At 38.4% G+C, this 12,824-nt stretch overlaps 1 protein-coding gene across 2 annotated transcripts in view; it reads right to left on the bottom strand.

Moving 5' to 3' along the window:
• EMC2 (ER membrane protein complex subunit 2) overlaps window positions 1-12,824 on the bottom strand; it is a 224,939-nt gene that overhangs the window by 44,524 nt on the left and 167,591 nt on the right. The window lies entirely within an intron of this gene.

The following is a 12,824-nucleotide window of genomic DNA, read 5'->3' as shown; positions in this document are numbered from 1 at the left end:
AAATTGCTGCCTGTTTCTAAACCACTACAGACAGCCTCTTATTGCATGCTTTTTTATTTGCTTTTCACAACAGGAAACTGCTAGTTCTTGTGGGCCTTATAGATAACATTTTGTTCAAGCCCAAGGAGTTATTTAAGAGTTAGCACAACACAGTACTAAGTGCAAGTCAATAGATAATAAATAAAAAGTCATATGATCAGGGGGAAGATGTTTAGATACAACGTAATCACACGGGTAAAAAGTGTATTCATATAACTGTGTTGGTTATGCAAAACTGGGGAATGGGTAATAAAGGAATTATCTATCTTTTAAAACAAAAATTCTTTTGAAGACTGTCCCTTTAAGCATCATAATTTAATTAAATGCAGTAAAGGACCAGTAAATACATTAGATTTGCATAATCAACACATGGATGATAACAAGACAATGTAATAGCACTATCCCTTTAATATGGTGGGACATGTTTGACAACTGCCTAATATACTCCTTTATAAAGCAATCAACATGTCAAATTCCCATGAATGGAACAGTTAGACCACATCTCTCCCGAATAGCCACTCTCAGCCTTAAAGGGACACTGTACACAAAAATTTTCTTTCGTGATTCAGATTGAGCATGAAATTTTAAGTAACTTTCTAATTTACTCCTATTATCAAATTTTCTTCATTCTCTTGGTATCTTTATTTGAAATGCAAGAATGTAAGTTTAGATGCCGGCCCATTTTTGGTGAACAACCTGGGTTGTCCTTGCTGATTGGTGGATAAATTCATCAACCAATAAAAAAGTGCTGTCCAGAGTACTGAAACCAAAAAAAAGCTTAGATGCCTTCTTTTTCAAATAATGATAGCAAGAGAACGAAGAAAAATTGACAATAGGAGTAAATTAGAAAGTTGCTTAAAATTGCATGCTTTTTCTGAATTACAAAAGAAAATTTTTGGGTACAGTGTCCCTTTAAGACGTGTAAAAGAAAAAGAAAAAAAAAGTTGGATCACAGAAAGTGAAGACCAGTGATTAATGAAGGATAATTGACATTTTGAAGTTAAGCATGGCTTTAGCTGTAATAATACCATAATGTCTGGTTCTCCCATCAACACAACATGGTGTCTTAGAGCAATACAAAATTGTTGATTGGTAGTAGACCTAGACAAAAAAAAACACAGCCCTGTGGCTTAAAATTTGAAGCTTTTGGCATTGCTTAAAATGTGCTAATACTGTGATGCTGAATTTTACATGATTAAGATAAATAATTTGTGATACTGAACCCACATTTTTTCTTTCATGATTCAGATAGAGAATGCAATTTTAATCAACTTTCTAATTTACTCCTATTATGAGTTTATTTGTTCTATTGGTAACTTTATTTGAAAAAGCAGGAATGTAAGCTTACGAACTGGCCTATTTTTGGTTTAGAACCCTGGATAGCGCTTGCCGATTGGTGGCTGCATTTAGCCACCAATCATCAAGCACTACCTAGGTGCTCAACCAAAGATGGGCCGGCTTGTAAGCTTACATTCCTGCTTTTTCAAATAAAGATACCAAGAAATTAGAAAGTTGCTTAAAATTGCATGGTCTAAATCATGAAAGAAAAAAATTGGGTTCAGCATCCCTTTAATGCCTAGAGTAAATCTTTGGTAGTTCTTTCCAGAAGAGCTTTACGGTTAAAATCATGGTCTGCTGATATGGTGTCTAAATCTAGACTATTATCTATTTCTTTTCAAAGAAAGAAGTTGTTTGGCTCTGATTTGTATTCTATTATTTCTACTGTTACTGAAGGTAAGTGAACTTTTTATCCTTAGTACAAGTTGTCATGGGGTAAATCTAAGGCTTCAAATAATTTTTGTTCCTTTCGTCAGAACAGGGAACAAAAATCTCATTCCTCCTCTCAAAAACAAGGCCCACTAGCTCTGCTTGCAAACCGAGTTCAAATTGGAACAGGCCCAAACAGTCCAAGACGTTTACCCCTACTTCCAAGTCTGCATGAAGGTATGGCCCCCGATCCAGAGATTCTGGTAAGGGGCAGGCTGTGCATTTTTCAGGAAGCCTTGTTTTAGTCTGTTACAAATCCCTGGGTTCTATAGTGTCTCAGGGGTATCAGATATTTTTCAGGACAAGGCCTCCCAGACAAGGGTTTATTCTACCCAATGTTCCAAAGAATCACTTGAAGGCCCAAGCCTTTCTTCAGTCAGACTATGGGAGTGAGTGTTCCTGTTCCATTGTTGGAACAATGGATGATATTTTATTCAAATCTCTTCAGAGTCCCAAAAAAGAAGGGAACTCTCAGATCAGTTTTGGATCTAAAAGCTCTGAACAAGTTTGTCTACTTTCAAAATGGAGACTATTCTGACTATTCTGCCTTTTGTTCAGCAGTTTATGTCCACAATAGATTTAAAGGATGATTACTTACATAGTGGCGCTGTTCCTTTCTTGGTGGCTGAAGCATCAGCTTATTATGGGCTTCTTTTGCTTGTCCTACTTGGACTGTGATCACTACAGATGCAAATATTTCAGGATGGGGAGCTGTCTAGGGGTCTCAGAGCACAGGGGTTTTAGGCTCTTCGGGAGGCGAGGTTGCCAATGTATATTTTAGAACTCCATGCTATTCTCAGAGCTCTTCAGAGTTGCCCTCTGTTAAAAAGGGAGTCCTTTCTCAATTTTCAATCAATGTTACAGTAGTGGTCTATATCAATCATCAATGGGGAATTTGCAGTTCTCTTGCCATGAGGGAGGGATCTCGAAATCTCTCATGGGCAGAAGCCAATCACTGTCTAATTTCTGCTGTTCATATTGCAGGAGTTTACAACTGGTAAGCAGATTTTCTCAGATGTCAGTCTCTGCATCCAGGGGAATAGTCTCATCCTCAGGATGTTTTCATTTAGATTTTGGATCTTTAGGGTCTCCCAGAAATAGATCTGATAGCTTATCGGTTAAACAAAAAACTTCCCAGGTACTTTGCAAAGTCCAGGGAACCTCAGACAGTTTGTGGATGCTCTAGTAGCTCCTTGGTACATTCAGCCTGTCTATGCGTTTCCCCCTCTGGTTCCTCTTACTACAGTGATTTCCAAGATCTGGCAAGAAGAATCATCAGTAATTCTGATTGCTCCAGCATGGTTTGGTATGCAGATCTGGCTCAGATATCTAGCTGCCCACCTTGGCCTCTTCCTCTGAGGCGAGACCTCCTGTCCCAAGGTCCATTTTTCCATCTAGATCTCAAGCCTCTAAGCTTGATGGCTTGGAGATTGAACAATTAGTTCTTAGACATAGAAGTTTTTCAGATTCTGGAGACTTTGATCCAGGCTTGTATGCCTGTGACTAAGAAAAATCATATGGCCTGGAAGGCCTTTATTTCTTGGTGTTTGGATCATGCTTTTTCCTGGCATTCTTTCAGAATTCCTAGGATTCTACAGTTTTTACAGGATGGTCTGGATAATTGCCTATCTGCCAGTTCTTTGAAGGGACAGTTTTCTGCTATTTCAGTTTTAATTCATAGGAATATTGCCACATTTCCTGACATTCATGGTTTTGTTCAGGCTTTGGCACATATTAAGCCTTTCATTAAGCCAATTTCTCCACCTTGGAATCTAAATTTACAGTTGAAGGTTCTGCAGGCTCCTCTGAGCCTTTGCATAAGGCAGATTTTAAGCTTCTTTCTTGGAAAGTTTTGTTTCTGTTGGTTCTCTCTTCTGCTAGATGAGTTTCAGAGTTGTCTGCTCTTTCTTTTGATTCTTCTTATCTCATTTTCCATCAGGATAAGGCAATTTTGAGAACCAAGTTTGACTTTTTGTCCAAGGTTGTGGCTTCAGACAATATAAATTGGGAAATTGTTGTTCCTTCTAAGAATTCTTCAGAAAGGCTTCTTCACAATTTGAATGTTGTTAGAGTTGTGTAGTATTATGTTGATGCTACTAAGGATTTCAGACAAACTTCTAGTTTTCTTGAAATCCTGCAGTTCATTAAGCTTCTTGGTTGAAACTTTTTTCCATAAAGCTTACTTGGAGGTGGGGCAACCTTCACCTAAAAAGAATACTGCTCATTCTACCAGATCAGTTGGCACTTCTTAGGCTTTCAAGAATGAGGCTTCTGTTGACCAAGTTTGCAAGGCCTTCTTTGCATACATTAAAAGGGACAGTGTAGTCAAAATTAAACTTTTTTTGATTCAGATTGGGCTTGGAATTTTAAACAACTTTCCAATTTACTTTTATCATAACATTTTCTTTGTTCTCTTGGTATTCTTAGTTGAAAGCTAAACCTATATTTGATCATATGCTTAATTCTAAGCCCTTCAAGGCCGCCTCTTATCTCTTATGCATTTGACATTTTTACACAGATAGAGGGTGTTAGTTCATGCAAGTCTGGCAAAACAACTGAAAAAGGGGGCAGTCTGCAGAGGCTTAGCTACAAGGTAATCATAGAGGTAAAAATAATATTAATATAAACTTTGGGTAATAAATCATAATTTATGTAAGAACTTACCTGATAAATTCATTTCTTTCATATTGGCAAGAGACCATGAGCTAGTGACGTATGGGATATACAATCCTACCAGGAGGGGCAAAGTTTCCCAAACCTCAAAATGCCTATAAATACACCCCTCACCACACCCACAATTCAGTTTTAACGAATAGCCAAGTAGTGGTGTGATAAAGAAAGGAGTAAAAAGCATCAACAAAGAAATTTGGAAATAATTGTGCTTTATACAAAAAAAATCATAACCACCATAAAAAGGGTGGGCCTCATGGACTCTTGCCAATATGAAAGAAATTTATCAGGTAAGTTCTTACATAAATTATGTTTTCTTTCATGTAATTGGCAAGAGTCCATGAGCTAGTGAGGTATGGGATATCAATACCCAAAATGTGGAACTCCACGCAAGAGTCACTAAAGAGGGACGGATAAAAAAAAACAGCCAAATGCTGGAAAAAACATAATTTATGTAAGAACTTACCTGATAAATTCATTTCTTTCATATTAGCAAGAGTCCATGAGCTAGTGACGTATGGGATATACATTCCTACCAGGAGGGACAAAGTTTCCCAAACCTTAAAATGCCTATAAATACACCCCTCACCACACCCACAAATCAGTTTAACGCATAGCCAAGAAGTGGGGTGATAAGAAAAAAGTGCGAAAGCATAAAAAATAAGGAATTGGAATAATTGTGCTTTAAACAAAAAAATCATAACCACCACAAAAAAGGGTGGGCCTCATGGACTCTTGCTAATATGAAAGAAATGAATTTATCAGGTAAGTTCTTACATAAATTATGTTTTCTTTCATGTAATTAGCAAGAGTCCATGAGCTAGTGACGTATGGGATAATGAATACCCAAGATGTGGATCTTCCACGCAAGAGTCACTAGAGAGGGAGGGATAAAATAAAGACAGCCAATTCCGCTGAAAATAATCCACACCTAAAACAAAGTTTAAATCTTATAATGAAAAAAACTGAAATTATAAGCAGAAGAATCAAACTGAAACAGCTGCCTGAAGTACTTTTCTACCAAAAACTGCTTCAGAAGAAGAAAACACATCAAAATGGTAGAATTTAGTAAAAGTATGCAAAGAAGACCAAGTTGCTGCTTTGCAAATCTGATCAACCGAAGCTTCATTCCTAAACGCCCAGGAAGTAGAAACTGACCTAGTAGAATGAGCTGTAATCCTTTGAGGCGGAGTTTTACCCGACTCGACATAAGCATGATGAATCAAAGACTTTAACCAAGACGCCAAAGAAATGGCAGAGGCCTTCTGACCTTTCCTAGAACCGGAAAAGATAACAGACTAGAAGTGTTTTGGAAATTTTTAGTAGCTTCAACATAATATTTCAAAGCTCTAACTACATCCAAAGAATGCAACGATCTTTCCTTAGAATTCTTAGGATTAGGACACAATGAAGGAACCACAATTTCTCTACTAATGTTGTTAGAATTCACAACCTTAGGTAAAAATTTAAAAGAAGTTCGCAACACCGCCTTATCCTGATGAAAAATCAGAAAAGGAGACTCACAAGAAAGAGCAGATAATTCAGAAACTCTTCTAGCAGAAGAGATGGCCAAAAGAAACAAAACTTTCCAAGAAAGTAATCTAATGTCCAGCGAATGCATAGGTTCAAACGGAGGAGCTTGAAGAGCCCCCAGAACCAAATTCAAACTCCAAGGAGGAGAAATTGACTTAACAGGTTTTATACGAACCAAAGCTTGTATAAAACAATGAATATCAGGAAGACTAGCAATCTTTCTGTGAAAAAGAACAGAAAGAGCAGAGATTTGTCCTTTCAAGGAACTTGCAGACAAACCTTTATCCAAACCATCCTGAAGAAACTGTAAAATTCTAGGAATTCTAAAAGAATGCCAAGAAAAATGATGAGAAAGACACCAAGAAATGTAAATCTTCCAGACTCGATAATATATCTTCCTAGATAGCAGTCATAAGACCTAGAATTTCCATGCATAAGGCTACCGAAGGGAATGATTGAGACTGAAGGTTTCGACAAGCTGAAACCAATTTTAGACGTCTCTTGTCTGTCAGAGACAGAGTCATGGACACTGAATCTATCTGGAAACCTAAAAAGGTTACCCTTGTCTGAGGAATCAATGAACTTTTTGGTAAATTGATCCTCCAACCATGTTCTCGAAGAAACAATACAAGTCGATTCGTATGAGATTCTGCTAAATGTGAAGACTGAGCAAGTACCAAGATATCGTCCAAATAAGGAAATATCACAATACCCTGTTCTCTGATTACAGACAGAAGGGCACCGAGAACCTTTGTAAAAATCCTTGGAGCTGTTGCTAGGCCAAACGGCAAAGCCACAAACTGGTAATGCTTGTCTAGGAAAGAGAATCTCAGAAACTGATAGTGATCTGGATGAATCAGAATATGCAGATATGCATCCTGTAAATCTATTGTGGATATATAATGCCCTTGCTGAACAAAAGGCAGAATAGTCCTTATAGTTACCATTTTGAATGTTGGTAATGCAAACACTTTTGGCGCAAAAACGTCAAAAAATGACGCAGCTTCCGGTGACAAGTATGACGCCGGAAATATCAAAGAATTTTTTTTGCGCCAAAAAAGTCCGCGCCAAGAATGACGCAATAAAATGAAGCATTTTCAGCCCCCGCTAGCCTAACAGCCCACAGGGAAAAAAGTCAAATTTTAAGGTAAGAAAAAAATTGATTATTCAAATGCATTATCCCAAATAATGAAACTGACTGTCTGAAATAAGGAATATTGAACATCCTGAATCAAGGCAAATAAATGTTTAAACACAAATATTTAGAACTTTATATAAAAGTACCCAACCATAGCTTAGAGCAGAGCTTTCCAAACTTTTCATCTTGGTGACACACTTTTTAGCCCTACATCATTTCGTGACACAGTAAATCAGTTGTACCAGCAAACAGGATGTTAAACTAACTTGTTTTAAGAGATACGGACACATACATAAATTATATAATAACTAAATGTATTTATAAGTAACAGTATGTATGTGCAAGAATTAAAAAATAACTACACCAATACCTACTTACTATTTTAATGTGATGTATGAGGTTGAAACAAAGGAACACAGTTTCTGAATATTTGGTGGGATATTCGATAAAGACACTCGAATTTCATCAGCAAGCATTTTTAAGCTTCCGCTTCCTATCCATATATCAAGAGCAGGAGCAGCAATGAACTTCTGGGAGCTAGCTGCAAGCCCCCCCCCCCCACTGACTTCTGACTTCAGCTCAGCGTTTAAGCTGCCGCCCTCGGTAAGTCTGATTGACTACTGCCCGCGCTGTAAACACACTGCTGTCACATTCACTGACTACACATGCAGTCACGAGCCAATTAAGGAGACTACACGTGCAGTCAGGAGCCAATGTGCCGCCAAAGCCACCAATTGGAATAGTTTCAGTTCCCACTAAACTGCGGCAATAGGATAAGATGATCTGTGACCCCCTAGGTATCAATCACGTGTCAACCATGTGATATGCGTAGCAGGCGGAAAGTCAGAACCCCTCCCCCCAAAAAAATAATAATTTAATTTTAAAAAAATTTGTGCTGAAGCAGGGACACACCTACACACTGCTGCCGACACACTAGTGTGTCCCGACACACAGTTTGGAAAGCACTGGCTTAGAGTGTCACAAAAATAAGACTTACTTACCCCAGGACACTCATCTACATGTAGTAGAAAGCCAAACCAGTACTGAAACGAGAATCAGTAGAGGTAATGGTATATATAAGAGTATATCGTCGATCTGAAAAGGGAGGTAAGAGATGAATCTCTACGACCGATAACAGAGAACTTATGAAATAGACCCAGTAGAAGGAGATCATTGAATTCAAATAGGCAATACTCTCTTCACATCCCTCTGACATTCACTGCACGCTGAGAGGAAAACCGGGCTCCAACCTGCTGCAGAGCGCATATCAACGTAGAAACTAGCACAAACTTACTTCACCACCTCCACGGGAGGCAAAGTTTGTAAAACTGATTTGTGGGTGTGGTGAGGGGTGTATTTATAGGCATTTTGAGGTTTGGGAAACTTTGCCCCTCCTGGTAGGAATGTATATCCCATACGTCACTAGCACATGGACTCTTGCTAATTACATGAAAGAAATAATCCACAACCCAAAATATAAGTTAGTCTCATAAAGAAAAGAAAAACTTAAAACATCAGCAGAAGAATCAAACTGAAACAGCTGCCTGAAGAACTTTTCTACCAAAAACATAAAAACGGTAGAATTTAGTAAATGTATGCAAAGAGGACCAAGTCGCTGCTTTGCCAATCTGATCAACTGAAGCTTCATTCTTAAAAGCCCAAGAAGTGGAGACTGATCTAGTGGAATGAGCTGTAATTCTCTGAGGCGGTGCCTGACCCGACCACAAATAAGCTTGATGAATCAAAAACTTTAACCAAGAGGCAAAGGAAATAGCAGAGGCCTTCTGACCTTTCCTAGTACCAGAAAATATAACAAATAGACTAGAAGTCTTCCTGAAATCTTTAGTAGCTTCAACAGAATATTTAAATAAAAGCTCTCACCACAAGAATGTAAGGATCTTTCAAAAGGATTCTTAGGATTAGGACACAAGGAAGGGACAACAATGTCTCTACTAATGTTGTTAGAATTCACAACCTTAGGTAAAAATTCAAATGAAGTCCACAAAACCGCCTTATCCTGATGAAAAATCAGAAAAGGAGATTTCCAAGAAAGTAGTTTAGTATCCAAAGAATGCATAGGCTCAAAAGGAGGAGCCTGTAACGCCTTCAAAACCAAATTAAGACTCCAAGGAGGAGAAATTGATTTAATGACAGGCTTAATACAAACTAAAGCCTGAACAAAACAGTGAATATCAGGAAGATTAGCAATCTTTTTGTGAAATAAAACAGAAAGAGCAGAGATTTGTCCCTTCAAGGAACTTGCAGACAAACCCCTATTCAAACCATCCTGGAGAGACTGTAAAATTCTAGGAATTCTAAAAGAATGCCAAGAGAATTTATGAGAAGAACACCATGAAATGTAAGTCTTCCAAACTCGATAATAAATCTTCCTAGAGACAGATTTACGAGCTTGTAACATAGTATTAATTACTGAGTCAGAGAACCCTCTATGACTTAGCACTAAGCGTTCAATTTCCATACATTAAAATTTAATGATTTGAGATCCTGATGGAAAAATGGACCTTAAGACAGTAGTTCCGGCCTTAACGGAAGTGGCCAATGTTGGCAACTGGACATCCGAACAAGATCTGCATACCAAAACCTGTGGGGCCATGCTGGAGCCACCAGCAACACAAATGATTGTTCCATGATGATCTTGAAGATCACTCTTGGAAGAACTAGAGGCGGGAAGATATAAGCAGGTTGGCTACACCAAGGAAGTGTCAGTGCATCTACTACTTCTGCCTGAGAATCCCTGGACCTGGACAGGTATCTGGGAAGTTTCTTGTTTAGATGAGAAGCCATCAGATCGATTTCTGGAGGACCCCACATCTGAACAATCTGAGAAAAAACATCCGGATGAAAAGACCACTCCCCTGGATGTAAAGTCTGACGGCTGAGATAATCCGCCTCCCAATTGTCTACACCTGGGATATGAACCGCAGAAATTAGACAGGAGCTGGATTCCGCCCAAGCAAGTATCCGAGATACTTCTTTCATAGCTTAGCTTGGGGACTGTGAGTCCCACCCTGATGATTGACATATGCCACCGTTGTGATATTGTCTGTCTGAAAACAAATGAACGGTTCTCTCTTCAACAGAGGCCAAAACTGAAGAGCTCTGAGAATTGCACTGAGTTCTAAAATATTGATTGGTAATTTCGTCTCTTGAGATCTCCAAACCGCTTGTGCTGTTAGAGATCCCCAGACAGCTCCCCAACCTGAAAGACTTGCATCTGTTGTGATCACAGTCCAGGTCGGCTGAACAAACAAGGCCCCTTGAACTAAACGCTGGTGATTTAACCACCACGTCATAGAGTGTCCAACATTGGGATTTAAGGATATTAATTGTGATATCTTTGTAAAATCTTGGCACCATTGATTCAGCATGCAAAGCATGAGAGGTCTCATGTGAAAATGAGCAAAAGGAATCACGTCCGATGTTGCAGTCATGAGGCCTAAAACTTCCATGCACATAGCCACTGAAGGGAAAGACTGAGACTGAAGGTGCCGACATGCTGCAACCAATTTCAAACGTCTCTTGTCTGTTAGAGACAGAGTCATGGACACTGAATCTATCTGGAAACCTAAAAAGGTGACACTTGTCTGAGGAATCAAAAAACTTTTTGGTAAATTGATCCTCCAACCATGTTTTCGAAGAAACAACACTAGTTGATGCGTGTGAGATTGTGCAGAACGTAAAGACTGAACTAGTACCAAGATATCGTCCAAATAAGGAAACACTGCAATACCCTGTTCTTTGATTACAGAGAGTAGGGCACCCAGAACCTTTGAAAAGATTCTTGGAGCTGTTGCTAGTCCAAATGGAAGAGCAACAAATTGGAAATGCTTGTCTAGAAAAGAGAATCTCAGGAACTGATAATTTTCTGGATGAATCGGAATATGAAGGTAAGCATCCTGCAAGTCTATTGTAGACATATAATGTCCTTGCTGAACAAAAAGGCAGAATAGTCCTTATAGTCACCATCTTGAAAGTTGGTACTCTTACATAACGATTCAAAATTTTCAGATCCAGAACTGGTCTAAATGAATTTTCTCTCTTTGGGACAATGAATAGATTTGAATAAAACCCAAAGACCTTGTCCCTGAAAAGGAACCGGCATGATTACCCCTGAAACCTCCAGATCTGAAACACATTTCAGGAAAGCCAGGGCTTTTACTGGATTCACTGGGATGCGTGAGAGAAAAAAATCTTCTCACAGGATTCTAACTCTGAAACCTATTCGGTACCCCTGAGAGACAGTGCTCTGAATCCATTGATTTTGGACAGAATTTGCCCAAACATCCTTGAAAAACCTTAATCTGCCCCCTACCAGCTGAGCTGGAATGAGGGCCACACCTCCATGCGAACTTAGGGGCTGACTTTGGTTTCTTAAAAGGCTTGGATTTATTCCAATTTGAGGAAGGCTTCCAATTGGAAACAGATTCCTTGGGGGAAGGATTAGGTTTTTGTTCCTTATTTTGACGAAAGGAACGAAAACGATTAGAAGCCTTAGATTTACCCTTAGGTTTTTTTATCCTGAGGCAAAAAAACTCCCTTCCCCCCAGTAACAGTTGAAATAATAGAATCCAACTGAGAACCAAATAAATTATTACCTTGGAAAGAAAGAGATAGTAATCTAGACATAGATGTCATATCAGCATTCTAAGATTTAAGCCACAAAGCTCTTCTAGCTAAAATAGCTAAAGACATGGATCTAACATCAATTTTGATAATATGAAAAATAGCATCACAAATAAAATGATTAGCATGTTGTAGTAAACGAACAATGTTATATAAGTCAGAATCCAATTCTTGTTGCGCTAAATTCTCCAACCAAAAAGTTGCAGCAGCTGCAACATCAGCCAAAGTAATTGCAGGCCTAAGAAGATGACTTGAATATAAATAGGTTTTCCTTAGATAAGATTCAAGCTTCCTATCTAAAGGATCTTTAAAGGAAGTACTATCTTCCATAGGAATAGTGGTTCGTTTAGCAAGAGTAGAAATAGCCCCATCAACTTTGGGGATCTTTTCCCAAAACTCTATTGAAATTGCTGGTAAAGGATACAATTTTTTAAACCTTGCAGAAGGATTAAAAGGAGTACCTGGCTTATTCCATTCCTTAGAAATCATATCAGAAATAGCATCAGGAATATGGAAAACCTCTGGAGTAACCACAAGAGGTTTAAAAACATAATTTATGTAAGAACTTACCTGATAAATTCATTTCTTTCATATTAGCAAGAGTCCATGAGCTAGTGACGTATGGGATATACATTCCTACCAGGAGGGGCAAAGTTTCCCAAACCTTAAAATGCCTATAAATACACCTCTCACCACACCCACAAATCAGTTTAACGAATAGCCAAGAAGTGGGGTGATAAGAAAAAAGTGTGAAAGCATAAAAAATAAGGAATTGGAATAATTGTGCTTTATACAAAAAAATCATAACCACCACAAAAAGGGTGGGCCTCATGGACTCTTGCTAATATGAAAGAAATGAATTTATCAGGTAAGTTCTTACATAAATTATGTTTTCTTTCATGTAATTAGCAAGAGTCCATGAGCTAGTGACGTATGGGATAATGACTACCCAAGATGTGGATCTTTCCACGCAAGAGTCACTAGAGAGGGAGGGATAAAATAAAGACAGCCAATTCCAGCTGAAAATAATCCA

The sequence above is a fragment of the Bombina bombina genome, chromosome 5 (genome assembly GCF_027579735.1).
Source record: "Bombina bombina isolate aBomBom1 chromosome 5, aBomBom1.pri, whole genome shotgun sequence".
NCBI classification, from domain to species: Eukaryota; Metazoa; Chordata; class Amphibia; order Anura; family Bombinatoridae; genus Bombina; species Bombina bombina.
The sequence above is the reverse complement of the archived record's forward strand: the minus strand, read 5'-3'. Positions and strand labels throughout refer to the sequence as shown.